This window comes from Protopterus annectens, chromosome 5.part1 (genome assembly GCF_019279795.1).
Source record: "Protopterus annectens isolate FY-2018-M chromosome 5.part1, PAN1.0, whole genome shotgun sequence".
NCBI classification, from domain to species: domain Eukaryota; kingdom Metazoa; phylum Chordata; order Ceratodontiformes; family Protopteridae; genus Protopterus; species Protopterus annectens.
This window is the reverse complement of record NC_056736.1, coordinates 657892163-657908999: the sequence shown is the minus strand read 5'-3', so window position 1 is coordinate 657908999 and position 16837 is coordinate 657892163. Positions and strand designations below refer to the sequence as shown.

At 39.8% G+C, this 16837-nt stretch overlaps 1 protein-coding gene across 1 annotated transcript in view; it reads right to left on the bottom strand.

Annotated features, from left to right (window-relative positions):
* The window catches only part of MTIF3 (mitochondrial translational initiation factor 3), a 262702-nt gene that overhangs the window by 157384 nt on the left and 88481 nt on the right, over positions 1–16837 (bottom strand). The window lies entirely within an intron of this gene.

Here is a 16837-nt window from a genome sequence, read left to right as displayed (position 1 = left end):
AAAGTTTTTAACTAATTTACAGTGTGTCAAATGAATCCAAGATGAACGTTCCGCAATCTTGACTGCTGTGGGCGTGCTCAGCAGTACTTGATATGGACCTTCCCACTTTGGTGTTGTCCAATTCTTCTTTTTGATTGTCTTCACCCAGACCCACGTGCCTGGGGTTACTGCCACTTCGGATGGTTTGGTTTGGTCTTTAGCGGAAACAGAATTAAACTGTAAAAGATTGTTATTTAGCATACTCCTCATGTACTCTGCAAGTGTCCAATCTGCTTCCTCATCTGCAGGCATGAGAGGTTTCCACTGAGGTATATGATAAGCTCTCCCAAAAATCTTTTCAAAAGGTGTCAATCCTTTTGCATTCGGAACAGTTCTCATGCTCAACAGTGCCAGGGGCAGACAGTACACCCAGTTTTTTTGCGTATCAATCATGAGTTTCTTAAGCTTATTCTTTAAAGCTCCATTGTGCCTCTATTAACCCTGCAGATTGTGGGTGATATGCACAGTGATGTTTTAAAGAAATCCCAAAATACCGGCTCAATTATTGTATAGTTTGGTTTATGAAATGTGTACCATTGTCACTGTAGATCCTTTCCGGTATGCCAAATCTAGGAATGATTTCTTTAACTAGGGTCTTTGCAACAGTGGCTGCATCCGGTTTACTGGTCGGAAAGGCCTCCACCCATTTGGAGAACATATCCACAATGACAAGACAGTACTTTTTATTTTCACATTTGCTCAATTCTATGAAATCCATACAGATAGTATGAAATGGATACGGTGGTGTAGGGAAACTCCCTTGCTTAGGATTTAACGCCCCTTGTGCATGATGTTTATTACAAGTGTGGCATGACAGGCAAAATTTTTTAGTGTAGTTTGTAAATCCATACGTAGTGTATACCCGATTTACTAACTGTACCATCCCTCCTGTTGAGACATGGCACTGCCCATGGCTCAACAAAGCTGCATATCTAAATAAATTAGATGGTAATATTGGTTTCCCCTCTTTGGAGATGTACAGCTCTTTCTCGAGGATTGCTCCTCATCTTTCCCACTTTTGTTTCTCAGCTCATGTAGTAAGTGTCTGCATTGTTTTCAACATTTCTAAGTCTAAAATCTCAGAAGGTTGTAATTCCTCGTTCAAAAGAAATGCTTCTGAGGCTGCTTGCTTTGCAGCTGTGTCAGCTCTCGCATTGCCTTTTGAAATCCTATCTTGTTGTTTAGTGTGAGCTATGCATTTACTGTGAGCTATGCATTTACAAATAGCTACTTTCTGAGGTAACTGAATAGATTCTAACAAATCTAAAATAAACTGTGCAGGATTAATCAGTTTGCCAGTAGATGTCACCATTCCTCGATTTTTCCACTGCTGTGCAAAAACATGTACAGTAGAAAAAGCATACTGGCTGTCTGTAAAAATGTTTACTCTTTTACCCTTTGCTAAGGTACATGCTCGTGTCAAGGCAATCAACTCTGCTGCTTGTGCAGATAAGCTACGTCGTAAGGGTTTTGCTTCTACAATCTCAGTATCAGAAACTACTGCATAACCTGTTAGGTTCTGTCCTGTAGGACTCTTTCTGCATGAGCCGTTCTGTCATGTAGGACTCTTTCTGCATGAGCCGTCCACGTAATATGTCACCTCGGCATCATCCAAGGGAACATCTGTGAGGTCTTTTCTAGGCAGTGTCTTTTGCTCAATTACCTGCAGGCAGTTATGAGGTGTGCCATCCGCAGGAGTTGGGAGCAAGGTAGACGGATTCAAAGTTGTACATCGTTCAATTGTCATGTGAGGTTGGCTCAGCAATATAGTCATACAAGAAAGATGCCTAGCAGGGGAAAGATATGCTACTTTTTCTTGCAGTAAAATAATTGCGACTGCATGAGGCACTCTCAATGTGAGAGGGTGGAATAACACTACTGAGGCCGAAGCCTGCACTGCCATTGCAGCTGCAACTACTGCTTGTACACAGTGGGGTAGAGACCGTGCCACTGGGTCCAGTTGTGATGAATAATAAGCAATGGGGCGTTGCTTGTCCCCATGCTGTTGAGTCAACACTGATGTCATATAACCTTGCTTGCAATCTACAGTTTGGAAAAAACGTTTATGATAGTTCGGTAATCCTAAAACTAATGATGATGCTATCAATTGTTTCAGTTTACAGAAAGATAATTCTGCTTCTGGTGTCCATTGTATTGAATCTTGTGCTGCCATAGGCTTCTTAAAAATCAAGTTGGTTAATGGTGCAGATTCCAAAGCATAGTTTGGGATCCAGCTCCGACAAAAATGAGTTGTACCCAGGAAGGACATCATTTCCTTCTTGGTTGTAGGTTTTGGTGCTTGTAAGATCGCAATTTTTCTGTCTTTGTCTAATGTTCTGCCATCTTTGGATATTACATATCCAAGGTATTTAACTTGTTTTCTCCAAAGCTGCAATTTATTTTTACTTACTTTGTGTCCTTCAGCAGCTAAAAATTTTAATAATGCTACAGTATCTTCCTTACAATCTTGCTGGGTGGGGACAGCCAGCAGGATATCATCAACATAAAGTAAAATTTGACTACCTTTCGGTGGGGTAAATCCCGCTAAATTACTTGCCATCTCTTGCGAGAATATTGTTGGGCTTTCACAATACCCCTGTGGTAATCGCGTATATGTATACTGCTTCCCCTGAAATGTAAATGCAAACCAATACTGGCTGTCAGGGTGTATCGGTATTGAAAATAACGCATTGCTGATATCTACTACAGAAAAATACTTTTGTTGAGGTTTTAAATCATTCAACAAGGTATGTGGATCTGGCACCGTAGGTGCTCTTGATATTACTGCATCATTTACAGCTTGTAAATCTTGGACCATATGCCATTCTCCGTTTGCTTTTTTAACTGGGAATAAGGGTGTGTTACATGGTGAATCAGGAGATTCCACCAGTATTCCCTCCTGAAGTAAAGCTGCTATGATAGGTTTAATACCTGCCTCTGCATCTTTTCTTAAGGGGTACTGTCTTTTTTGTGGTCTAAATGCTGACTTTGGCATGATAGTAACTGGTCCTGCTGTGCGAATAAGTCCTACGTCTGATTTTCCTGTTGACCAGAGGGTTTCTGGTATGTCTAATAAAGCTTTTTCTTCCTCTTCTAATAAGAGGGTTTCTCAGCTGTCCTCGCTGGACTGCAAGTGTACAGCTGGATGCGTTTGTGTTATCCAGTTCAATTTTTGTCTTTGTACTCCCTGTTCTGATAATTCTGATTCTGTCTGCTTTTCCCATTTCGTAACATTTTCTCCTAGGTTTACCCATTTCAAATCTTTCTCTTTAAACTAACATGTGGTAACTGATTCGATTTATAAAGTGCAAAGAACTCCTGGGGTAATGAACAGCTAACTACACTGTTCCCTTTCATATCCCAGTACAGATTACACAGTGCCAATCTGTTTGCACGATTTTTAAACAATTCTTGTTCATATTCTTTGTCAGGTCCTGGTGTATTACAATAATACAGAGTACAGTGCAACAGGTGTTGTATATCAATGCAAAGGGAGGGGAACTTACTGATAGCTACATTCATTAACTCTTCAGTAATTGCTCCAGGGCCGGTCATAACCAAGTCCTGGCTGTACCAATAAAATGTCTCACCTTCCGTTTGCACTGCAAAGGTATTAGTTTGTTGCTGTGCTTACATACCCTGCATGGTTGGAACTACTGCTATGCCAAATACTTGCATAAGATCTCTGCCCAAAAGGTTCACTGGACATTTTGCAGAAACAACAATTTTGTTTTTCTGGGTCAATCCTGAAACAGGATCTGTTATTGTAATGTTATGGGAGAGAGGCTCGGCTCCCGATACAGCTGTCCATTAGCTGCTTTCACTAGTATAAAATCATGTGATTCTGAATTTTCTGGTAGTTTGGAGGGGTGTACCAGGGTTCGTGATGCTCCTGAATCGCACAAAAATTTGACTTCCCTCCCCTCTACCAGGAGTGTAATTTCTGGTTTTATGTCCGCCAAACAGAGCTCTAAACTCAATAAGGCTAGGTCTAATATTTCATTTTCTTCACTATTGGTAGCTTCCTGTACTTCCTCTATCACATTCTCTGCTCCTTCTATCACATTCTCATTTGTCCCTTTTCTATTATTCCTATCTAGTGATTTCTGACTTTCATATAGTCAGTCCTCACCCTCATCATTTTTATCCTCCATTGCTGCCTTCTTATTTTTCTTGCAATCCTTTGCCAGGTGTCCCTTTTTACCGCATTTGAAGCACTCACCTCTTTTTTTTCTCCCTTCAAAGTCCTCTGATCGCTGATCACATTGTTTCCCTGGGCATTCTTTTTGCCCTTTTTTCTGGACTGTACTAAATAAACTTCTCCGTCCTCTACAGCAAATACTTGGGCTTTCTTTTTCTTTTTGTTATTAAAATGCCTTTCAGCATGTCTAGCATATTCATGCAGTGATTGTAGTCTGCTTGTACGATGGTCTACCATATGTTTTGTAATAAAACTGCTTATGGGAGCAATACTGCCTTTTAAAAATGCATTCTTTAACTGCTGCTCATATGGGGAATCTTGTGTCTGGTCTTCAGGAACCTGCATTCCACAATGGTTGTTAAAACATTCTAACAATCTGGCATAATATCTATCAACAGTTTCACCTTCTTGTTGGATGCATTGATTAATGCAAGTCCAGTCTGCCCTAGGCTTCCATTTTTCAGAGATTCGGTCTGTTAGACCTTTCACTCTGTTGTCTAGTTCTGTGCTGGTATGTGGGAGGGGCTTAAGTGCAGCGTCACGGGGATTCCAGTTGCCACTGATCATGTGCCAATCTGGACCAACTATTTGTCTGAATACTTTTTCTACTTCCTCGCCGTTTAAGTGATAACTTAATCTCATTCCTTGTAAGTCTTCTAAGAACTTTCTAAAATTAACTTTTGGATGGGGGAATTCCCTCTGTGGCTTTCCGGATATCTTCCGGTGTCCACGGTCTATATACTAGGAGAGTTGGGTCCTGCCCTTCTTGTCCTGCCTGAGGATTTGGTACTTCTATGAGTGGGCATATTTCTTCTTCACTCATAGCTCGTGAATTTCCATTTATTTGATATAATTCAATATCCTATCTAAAATTACGTGTTTGAGACCTAGACTCAACAGGATCTCTAACAAACGGTTTTGGTTTCGTAGAAATAGCTGGGTATTGTGGAGGTGGGCCAGCTTGTTCATTCGCTTCATATTCTGGTAAGGGAACTGGTAAGGGAACTGGAACCCGAGGGGGCGGAGGGGTCGAAGCTATAACTAAGTTATTATCCTCTTTATCCAAAAACATTGCTTTTGAATTTTTATTCTTTTGTTCCTTTTGGTTTACTTCCTCAATCCACCTGTGTGCCTGAGGAACTCCCAATGTGCGCTGTTTTTTAACCCGACCTTTGGAATCGGTTTTTAGCTGTCTAATAAGTTTGATAAGCAAGGATTTTTTTAGTTTCCCCATCAAATTCGTGTTTATTAACCCATTTTGTATAGTATCTAACATTATCAGCACGTTGTGATTGCATATATTTTGCGTCTTTGGTTAACGGTGGGTTTCAGGGTCTTTTTGTGCACGTATTACCCATTTTGTTCTGACTTTTAAATGTTACGTAACCCTTCTTATTTTATAACGTGGTACCACAAGTGTTTACAGTCTCTTCACACTACCTGCCTACTTATTCTGCTTCCCTGATCTATGACAAGATAGCAATCTTTCTGTCCCTGAATTTTAACAAATTCTCAACAGAACAAATACAATCAAGTCCCTGATCTAAAACAGAAAAAAGTAGATTTCACTCTACCTGAGCCTCAGCGATTGGTCACTCACTGTTCGAACGAAGCCCGCCTTCAGTCGTAGATCAGAAAAGTGGCTGGCCTCTTTTGCACGACAATTCAGTCAGAGGTCTTTCAGACAAGAACCGATGTGGTATCTTCCCTGCACAGTTTCATGCCACCTGGCCCATCTGATCCAAGGCTAAACGGAGGCTTCCGGTCCAAAGGACCAAAACAAATGTCAAAGGAATATACTTCAAAGACCAATCAGCATAAGGTTCAGTTTAGGTTTCTTTATTCTTGTGCAAGGAGACAAAAAATACAGATACAGAGTTTGTCTAACTAAAATCAGAAAGTGTCACAATTAATATACCTTTCTTTCAAGACATTGCACACTACAACTGACGTAACAGATCACCAGTTCATAATGTTGTTACTTTACAGTTGTTTTCTTACATTTTCAGCTGACTCTACAAAGTTTAAAAAAGATTTTTCAGTAAACAGGATGGCCTTGACGACCACCGGTCAGTTATAACTTTCTTTCTATGTTATGTTACAAGTCTAGGTACTATGGCTAATTCAAGCACAATGCAAGTACAGATCTCTGAAGCAGTCTATTGTTTCTAGTATCTAACTTTCTTGCAACTGTGCACTTTTTCATCAACACGAACAGAGCTTATTATCCATAATGACTGGATCTACAGAAAACATCATTATTCTTCATTTAATTTCCTGACCTAGCAAATAATCACCTGCTTCTCAGTACATTTCCAAAGGCATAAACATGTATTTTGCTGTGCTAGCAAACTAGGTCAGAGTGCATCTTGCAGTGTCAGAAAGCACAATTTCAGAAAAGCATGTTTGCAGTTTTAAACAGAACTAATGCTGCATATACAATAAAAACGTGTTAATCTTTTTCTGTTTATAATAAGCACTACACACATATGTTAATACATATTTCTGACAACTTCTCAGAAGTTCAGGTGAAAACAAAGAGGTTGTGGCTGACTAAGTTTGCAAATGACTGCAAACTAAGTGCAATCACTGAATCCCCAAATGATGTCACTAAACTCCATTATGGTCTCACACAGGCCAACAACTGGTGTATTAGTCACCGTCTCAAACTGAACGCAAAGAAATGCATCATCATCCCCTTCGGCACAAACAACATCCCTTTACAGTATCAAATCAATAACAATACCCTAAGTACCCATGAATTGGTAAGGGATCTGGGATCACAAGTTGACTGCGACCTTAACTTCATCTACCACTTGCATAACATCGTAAGGAAAACTTTCCATGTAGCTCACTTGATTAGTAAAGGCATCACCTCAAGAGCAAAATAAGTTATAACCCCCCTGTACTTGGCACTTATCCAACCCATAATTGAGTATAATGTCCCATTTGGTATGTACCTTACTAAGCATCTACAGCAGTTTGAGTGACCTCAGAGATTTCTAAAATGAAGATAAAGGGCCTCCAGCATGTGCCTTACAAGGACCAACTAAAATCCATATCATTATACTCCATGTCATATGGACTTTAGGGGATAATTATACCTAGCCTATAGAGCAACCCAGGACTCAAAGCTAATGAACTTAGTGCATATCCATAAATCAAATGGGTGTAGGGCTACCTGTTCCAGGGACTTAAATATGGCATGCAACTTAAATAGGACATACTGGAGAGGGAGCTTCATCTCCCAGTGACTGCCATGTTTTTGGAACAAGCTACCAATTCATTTGAAACAGAGCACCTCTATGACTCTGTTCTCAAGAGGAACCTGGATGAGTGGATGGGGCACCATAAATCATTAGCAGGGATAGCACCCACAACCCTCCTGGACATGGGTAGTCATCACTAAATGCAATCTTTGGTATTGACTAGTACCTCTATTGTATTACATTGGGTTTAAACGGCTAGGTTAAAAATGACCTCCGGGTCAATAGTCTAGTAATCGCTTATGATCTCCTATGATTACACTGACCAGGGGCACAAACACACCGGCTCTTGTCCTCACTAATATGAGAGACTGCTGCAAATCACTTAGTGTAATGTCCTCTGTGGAAAGGTCAGACCACAAAATGGTCTCCTCTGTGGAAAGGTCAAACCACAAAATGGTCTCCTTTGAAGTAAAAAGAAAAAGCAGAACCCTAGCTAATCCTAGAATGTATAGGCACTACTCTAAGGCTCACAGACCCAAACATGATATTACCTGATAACATGACAACATTTCATGCCCCCACAGCCCCTGAGAACTATGCTGCCTCTGGACAACTGTTCACAGAAACTTTATACAAGTATGCTAATAGCTGCATAGAGGAAGCTGTACCCACCAGGAATAAGTACAGAAGTAACTAAAACAAAACAAAAAGCCACTGTGGTGGAATCACAACAGTGGGATGCTCTATAACAGAAGGTAGAAATTCATGGCAAAAATTAAGAGGTGTACCACCCAGAAGGATAAAAGCACTCTCAAATTAAACAAACTACTCAGTGTAAAACTAATCCAAAACCATGGAACTAGCTGATTTTAAAATTTGAATTGCATATGTAATGAGCATTGAATTTAAGTCATATGACTATGTTGTTTTTTTTTTCTTTCTCACTGTTAATATCAGATTTTAAGTCTTTAGTTTACTATGCTACCTGTATACAAGACTAAATATCGTAATTGCACACTCATTGTATACAATGTCACTACCTGCTACTACTGTAAGAAGTCTTCTAGAAGCATTGTTATTTAAGATTATTGGTCGTCTCCCACTTGAACAATTTATTCTGTTTTAGTCTTTTTACCGTTATGAATGTCTGTTACTGTTTTTTTTTTCTTTATTGTATTATACGATTTTCTTTCTACTAACATTATAGTCTACCAACAATGGAGCTTTTCTGCCCAGGCCGACGCTGAAAAAGGGTTTTATGCCCAGTCAGACTCTCCCGGTAAACAAATGTAAAATAAAAATAAAATAAAATAAATAAAAAATGTCTACCAAAGCCAAATCTGAGGTAAATTTGGCCTCCCAGACCAAAGGACAACCACAAGACATACTGTAGCTATATCTGTAACCTGAAAGACAATACACAAATGTGTGCAGAGCTCATTGTTAATGCAGCCACTTATACTGAGCCAGAAGATATAAAAAAAAAAAAAACTAATGGCAGACAAATTCATCTCTAATTTTGGCCCTCCTTCTCAATATCCTTCTAAAAAAATGTTATCAAATATAACCACCCTACTATTACTAGGAACAGATCTTCAATGTCTGCTGTAAGGCCACGAACAATGCATTGATGGGCCCAGGCATGAAACATGATCCATCAGGCACTCTGGTTTGCTTTTTAAACTGTCACCAAACAGGCTTCATGCCTACTGAATGGTGAACAGCAATAGTCAGCCTTCTGTCCAAAGGTGGGCCATCTACAGACCCTGGAAACTATAGCCCCCATAATCTCACTAATCTCATTTACAAATCCATGCAAGAAACTATCATGGAAATTATCAATAATGAAACTGGAAACCTCCAGACACTAGACCTAACCCAGGTGGGTTTCGTCAAGCGCAGTTCTTGCTTATTGTTTTGGTGAAAACACAATGGATGAGGGCAAAATGTTTCACACTGTCTACCTTGACCTGGCCAAGGCATTTGACACAAAACCCCACTCAAGCATTGGTGGATACCAAGCTGGATCACAAGAAGACTGTTTTTAAACATCCACATGCACGTGTGTTTTTAAACATCCACATGCACGTGTGTGTATGTGTATTTGTAAATGTATATATAAATGTGTGTCTATTTTATATAATAATATACACACGCATGCACATACACACACAAGCATATATGCATATATAAGGACAAGTGTACATACACACTACCTAGTACAGTACTGATGGACAGATGCAGCTCCTAAATGCTTTATCCTAGGCATGACCCCACTCAAATTACCTACGGTATTACCCCGGTTATTCTCATTAGGGGTAATATGTAATTATCAGCCATGGGACACACAAGGCCAATCTATAAACAAATGGGATAGATTATTTCAAACACAAAAAGGGAAATTAGCTAGATAAAAGGGTCTGCAGGAGCAGGTACCCTAGTACTTACCTATGAATCTATAATCTTACATTTGTGATGCACATACAAAAATGCATAAAAAAAAACTCTCCTAAAACTTGCAATACTTTACAGATCCAAAAACTCTCTCACCAACACAACTACAGCTACACTCTCCACTAATTAACACCTCCCTTCACTAGTTTATGAAGCACCCATTCCTACTAACTTCCAGACAGCATAAAAAGCGAAATGTTCCACTCACTAGGTTGAATAAGGAGAAAGTAAGTGTCAGCTGCCAGGATCCAACACATAACGCATGCACTCAGGTCGCTCAACAACAGGTACAGATATGACTTTGTCATTGTACATGTGGGTGTGAATGACCCGAGATGTACCTCCCTGGACTACAGGAAAAGAGACATGGAGGAGCTCTCGGATTATGTAGCCCAGGCGGGTATGACCCTAGCCCTGAGCAGCATCCTATCATCACCCAGAATTATAACACAGTACAAGCAGAAAATGACTGATTTCAACAATTGGCTAAGTTTCTGGTGTCATTCTAAGGGGATCCAGTATCTATCTGCCTGGGATAACATGATTGACAGACCTTGATTGCTTTGCCAGAGATGGCCTGCATCTGTTACCCCTGAGCTTCCGGATACTGGCCAAAACTCTTGCCACCCCTATAGTGCCTGTTTTAGGTGGTGTTCCAAAGACCAAATTACCACTGTAACAGCTTCAAACAAATGCAATCTGAGGGTCATGTTGCTCAACACTAGAAGTCAATCTAAAAATGCACTCGCTTGAGGCACTCCTTAAAATGGAGAACATCGACATTTGTGCTGTAACAGAGACCTGGTTCAAGGCAGAAGAAAGCACCCCTGTACTACCAGCCTATAACTCATTTCACACCTTTCAGTCCCAGAATTTAGACCGAAGCTCCAAAGGCGGTGGTGTTTCCATATTCATAAAGGATGTGCACACCTCCAGACTTGGTAGCCCAACATAACGGACCAGAGATACTTCAGGTGCAGCTAACATTGGGTAAGACAGCGATTCAGGTCATAGCCTGCTATAGGTCCCCAGCCATGTCCCAAGACTCGCACTCCACGTTCCTAAGCACCCTAGAGAATATTAGGGTCCAACCTAACACTCTCTTACTAGGCAACTTCAACTACTCCTCCATTAACTGGGTAAACTACTCATGTACCAATACACTTGCCCAACGTTTCCTGGAGTTCATTAATTCCAATGCCCTGGACCAGCTTGTTCTTAGCCGCACTAGAGGTAGCAACATTCCTGACCTGGTCAATACTAACATGGGCTACTGTTGCTCTACATCAATAGTCAACTCCTCCCTGTTTACATCCGACCATAAACTAATCACCTTGGTAATCCACATCCCTCCCACCCCCTCAGCAGAGGTAACCACCATGAAAAACTTCTTCAAAGCTAACTTTGGGATTCTAAAACCAGAGGTGGCTAACTTCCCGGCACCCATGCAAATGGACAACAGCTGAGTAACTGCAAAATCCTACACCAATGCACTGTACGAACATGTACACAAAAGCATGGATCTCACCATACCCAATAGAACTAAGACACCCTCCTCCAAAAAAAGGAAGCCAATCTGGTGGTCCCCTGCCATAAATAAACTCTACAACAGAAAGAGGAAAATGATGCAGAATAAGGTGAAGTCTAAAGATGTAATGGAGAAAGTCGGAAACTAAATGTCAAGTGGTTCACTCACCAAGACAAGAAACCACAGTGAACAACAAAAGCGGTGAACCAGCCACTGAGGACAATATATTGTAGTACTCCTGTACTCTCGGCCGAAAACGCTGGCAATATAAAATGAGCGAAAAGCAATTCGAACAGACCAAACCACACACAGAACTGCCACAGCTGTGCTAAACAGAGAACGATGACTCTTCTTTGTAAAGATAAAAATCCTTTAATCGAAACCAAATACAAGAATAAAAGGAATGAGCGCTTTCACGCGGTACAACCGCGCTTCTTCAGATTTCATTTAAGTGTAACAAACATCTAGCTTATATTCCGCACTAGGCGGGAACTCAACTCAATTAATTGAATTAAATAATCAATTAGTAAGCTTGCTGCTAAGCAACTGTTGCTTAGCACATCCAACAAACATTATATGAAACTGAGCATAAAATACCTCAATATACATGTAGTCGCTAAAAGATCAATGGACATATTTCGTTCTGTTAAACCATAGCTATAACAACAGCCAACTCTTAAAACCATTAATAAAGCACCATATTCATAAACATTAAAACAGTGAACTCAAACCATATTTATACGAACTGTTTCAGGATCAAGAAAGTGCAGATCAAACATATCACAATATATTATAGTCAGAAGCAATCAAAACATTCGATCGCATCATTATTGCTGTAAATAAATCCTAAACACAAAAGATGTACATTTGTAGCATTCAATAGCATACATCTAAAGCAACGCAGGTCTCAGTCCTCTGACCGCATACAGCTTTAAAGTCTGAAACAATCCTATATGGTTGCATTTAGCAAACCACATCATTACGGTAGCAAAAATACAAATATAACATATCGTGTATATATCTATGAACTCTTGTTGTAAGTATTGGATGTCAAATTACTTACACTCAGCTGAATCTGCCTCACTGAACAAGCCAATGCGAAACAGAAAGTTCAAACTTAGCATCACTGTATAACGCTATGGCTGCCAGGATCAGATATAATTTAAAGCGACAGTAGATATATATGATTTCTGCCATTATTTTCATTATATGCTATAAATGTGATGTCAATAAAAACTTGTGTCTATTGTAGACCCTATCTATCTAAAACATTAAACATTAGGTGTTTATTGTATAGACGCATATAATTAGGACGTGTATGTACCTATATATGTAATGTGAACTTCCATGCTCATCATCCTCTTGCAAACATGTGATATCTCTTGTTGAATATGAACGATGGTCCACATAGCATCCTATCAAATAAATGGATTATACACTAAATATGAATCTATCAGATTCCTCCTAAAACTTCTGAAATACAACTGAAACATAACATGCCATATGTAAAAATCTTGATCTGAAGGGCTATTAGAGCTAGCAAAAAAGGCTCAAACAAACAACTCTCTAAGGTCATAGATAAGGAATTCAAACGAATATCAAATAAAGATATATAGCTAAATATACATCCTAAAAAATCAAGGACAGACATGTCCATATACAAATAAAAAAGATGTGTATAAAAATATATATAAAACATAAAACATATACATAGTTGAAACTGCCCAGAGGAATTTTTTATGTGTATGTGTATCTCATAAAAAACAGTGAATACCTAAAAATAATGAATGACTGCTATACATAGGTACAACAACTCTGCATAGCATAACCTAACATATATTGACTATAATCTAAAAGCATTGTATCAAAAAATAATAAAAATGAAAATGAAAATAAAAATAAAAAATATATCTATATACAAAACATTATTTTAACAGCTATGAATTATATAGCATGTTGATTGTAATCAAAAGTTATTCATGATCAAAAGTTATTAAAGAGCCCATTAATGGTAGTTCAAAGATACATTTATTTACTTTTTTATTTGTATATGGACATGTCTGTCCTTGATTTTTTAGGATGTATATTTAGCTATATATCTTTATTTGATATTCGTTTGAATTCCTTATCTATGACCTTAGAGAGTTGTTTGTTTGAGCCTTTTGCTTCAGATCAAGATTTTACATATGGCATGTTATGTTTCAGTTGTATTTCAGAAGTTTTAGGAGGAATCTGATAGATTCATATTTAGTGTATAATCCATTTATTTGATAGGATGCTGGACCATCGCTCATATTCAACAAGAGATATCACATGTTTGAGGATGATGATGATGTTCACATTCATTATATATACATACAATACACGTCCTAATTATATGCTTATACAATAAACACCTAATGTTTAATGTTTTAGATAGATAGGGTCTACAATAGACACAAGTTTTATTGACATCACATTGATCCTGAAACAGTTCGTATAAATATGGTTTGAGTTCACTGTTTTAATGTTTATGAATATTATGGCCAGCCGAGAGTACAGGAGTACTACAATATATTTGTTCACTGTGAAGTCTAAAGACTGGAAAAATTCCCTTATCTGCCTCAACAAAATGTTGAGACCCCTCATCAAATCCTCTAAAGTTAGGTATGAAAAAGTACAGTTTTGTACCTACCATAAATGTAGATGTTCGAAGATCCACATTGCTGCAGTCCTAACACTTGGGTAGTCCGCTGTCCCAGTCGGCCCGAATACCAAAGTATAAGGCTGACGTCGGTCAGGGCGCATTAGTCTGGCGTCAGGACGTCAGGGTACAAATGCGCATGACCGACGTCATATCCTCAGTCTTTTCTTGCCCCAGATGTCAGAAGACCCTAAAAAGATAAGGCCACAACCAAAAAACACCAAACACTCCTGTACCAAATATATATACAATATATACAATTTACAAAAGTACAACCCCACCCACACAACCACCCCTAAACACAGAGGGAAGGAGGGAGGGATTGGACTGCAGCAATGTGGATCTTCGAACATCTACATTTATGGTAGGTACAAAACTGTACTATGTTCTTCATCCCACATTGCTGCAGTCCTAACACTTGGGTAGAATCCCAAAGCAGAGGTAAGGGAGGCTGGCAAATCATAAAGAAGCTGGAGCTGTCAACATACCCTGCAAAATAGCAGTGGCAAAACCAGCCCTAGATTTAGAGTAGAGAGGAAGGTGGTAATGCTTAGAGAAAGTATGCACTGAACTCCAAGTAGCTGCCTCCAAAATATCCTTAGTTGCCACCCCTTAGAAATGCTGTTGAAGTGGCAGTAGCCCTAGTGGAATGAGGCCTGATCCCAGCTGGAATCTCCTTGCCATGATGGGAATAACAAAATGCAATGCAAAACCCAATCCACTTAGAAATAGTTTGTTTTGACACAGGCTTGCCCTGAGAACTCAAAGCAAAAGAAACAAACAACTGCTGAGACTGCCTAAAATCCTTAGTCCTGCTTAAATAATAACGCAACTGCCTGTGTACATCTAAAGTGTGCAAAATCTTTTCCCCTTATTTTGGGGATCTGCATAAAAAGTGGGCAAATGAATAGTTTGGTTTAAAGCCACACTAGAGACCACCTTAGGCATAAAGGAAGGATTAGTGCGTAATGATACCCTATCCTTATGGAAAATCAAAAAGGCTCAACCGCCATAAGGGCCTGCAATTCAGAAACCCTTCTTGCAGAAGTAATGGCCAACAAAAAGCAGTCTTCCATGACAAGTATTTCAATTCAGCAGTAGCCTTGAGGCTCAAAGGTTGTAGAGTAAGTTTCTCCAACACAAAATTGAGGTCCCAAGCAGGAGTAGGAGCTCACGTGGGGGTCTTATATTCTTTGCCCTCTAAGAAATTGCTTAAACAAAGGATGAGAAAACAATGGTGGGTCACAATCATAGTGAGCTGAAATTGCTGCAGCATGAATCTTAATGGAAGAGAAAGACAAACCTTTGTCCAATAACTCAGTAAGATATTGAAGAGCCACACTCAAATTTGGCTCAGAAACATCCAAATCCTTTGCTGCACACCAAAATAAAAATCTCTTCCATTTCCCTGCGTACACTTTCCTTGTACTAGGTCTTCTGGCTTCCATAATCACATTCAGAACTTGTTGAGGAAGCTGAGACCTGCTATGGTTCAAAACAGAATATGCCAGGCTGTTAGATGAAGAGAGTGAAGCTTGACATTGAGTAGATGCCCGTCCTTCTGAGACAATAGGTGTGGAATCAAAGGTAAGGCCATGGAGGCTTCCTTACCAGACTCCTCAGCAATGGGTACCAGTGCTGCCGAGGCCAATCTGGAGCTATTAAAATCATCCTTGGCTTGTCCTGTCTGACCTTTAGGAGTACCTTTGGGAGGAGAGGCAGAGGTGGAAAGGCATACACATGAAGATTTTCCCAACTGAAAGAAAGAGCATCCACTTTCCAGGCTGTGAGATGAAACCTTTTCGTGCAAAACTTTGGCAGCTGGTGGTTTAGTGGAGAAGCGAACAGATCTATGTCTGGAGTTCCCCAGGACACTGTCAAAGTCTGAAATACATGAAGATCCAGTTTCCACTCGTGGGGATCCATGATTTGCCTGCTTAACACATCTGCTAAGGAGTTCTGTGCTCCTGGCAGAAACCTTGCTTGAAGATTCAGTTGCAAGCTTAACGCAGTCTCCCACAAAATCATTGCTTGCCTGCATAGAGGATAAGAATGTGTTCCCCCTTGTTTGTTGATGTACCACATGACAGTTGTGTTGTCTGTTAGAATCAACACCTGCCCTGGAAGAAGTAAATCCTTGAAAGCCAGTAATGCAAACTGGACTGCTAACATCTCCTTCATGTTGATATGTAGATGCTGCAGTCTGGCAGGCCACTTGTCTTGTATCCACTTTCCATTCAGATGAGCTCCCCAAGCTGTGTCTGAGGCATCTGTCGTTAGAATCTGACTCGCCTCTGGCCGGGTCACAGAGAGTCCCTTGTTTAGGTGACATTCCTGAGCCCACCACAAAAATTCCTTTTGAATGCAAGGTATTATTTGAATGACAGTGTCCAAATCCTGGCAGTGCTGTGTCCATACATTTTTGAGATACCATTGTAGCTTCCTCATATGCAGTTTGGCATTGGGAAGTACCAGAATACAAGATGCCATGAACCCTAAGGCTTGAAGGACTGTCCTTGCAGTCAGCCCGGACTGATGAGATAGTTGATGGAAGTAAAGAGAAAGATTCTTTTGTTTGTCCGGGGTTAAAAGGCCATCTGGGATGCTGTATTCAGTCTCACGCCCAGAAAGCACATGTCTTGAGAGGGTACTAGACTGGACTTTATTTCGTTCACAGAATACCCTAGGCATCTTAGCACTGCTATCACATATTCCAAATGCTG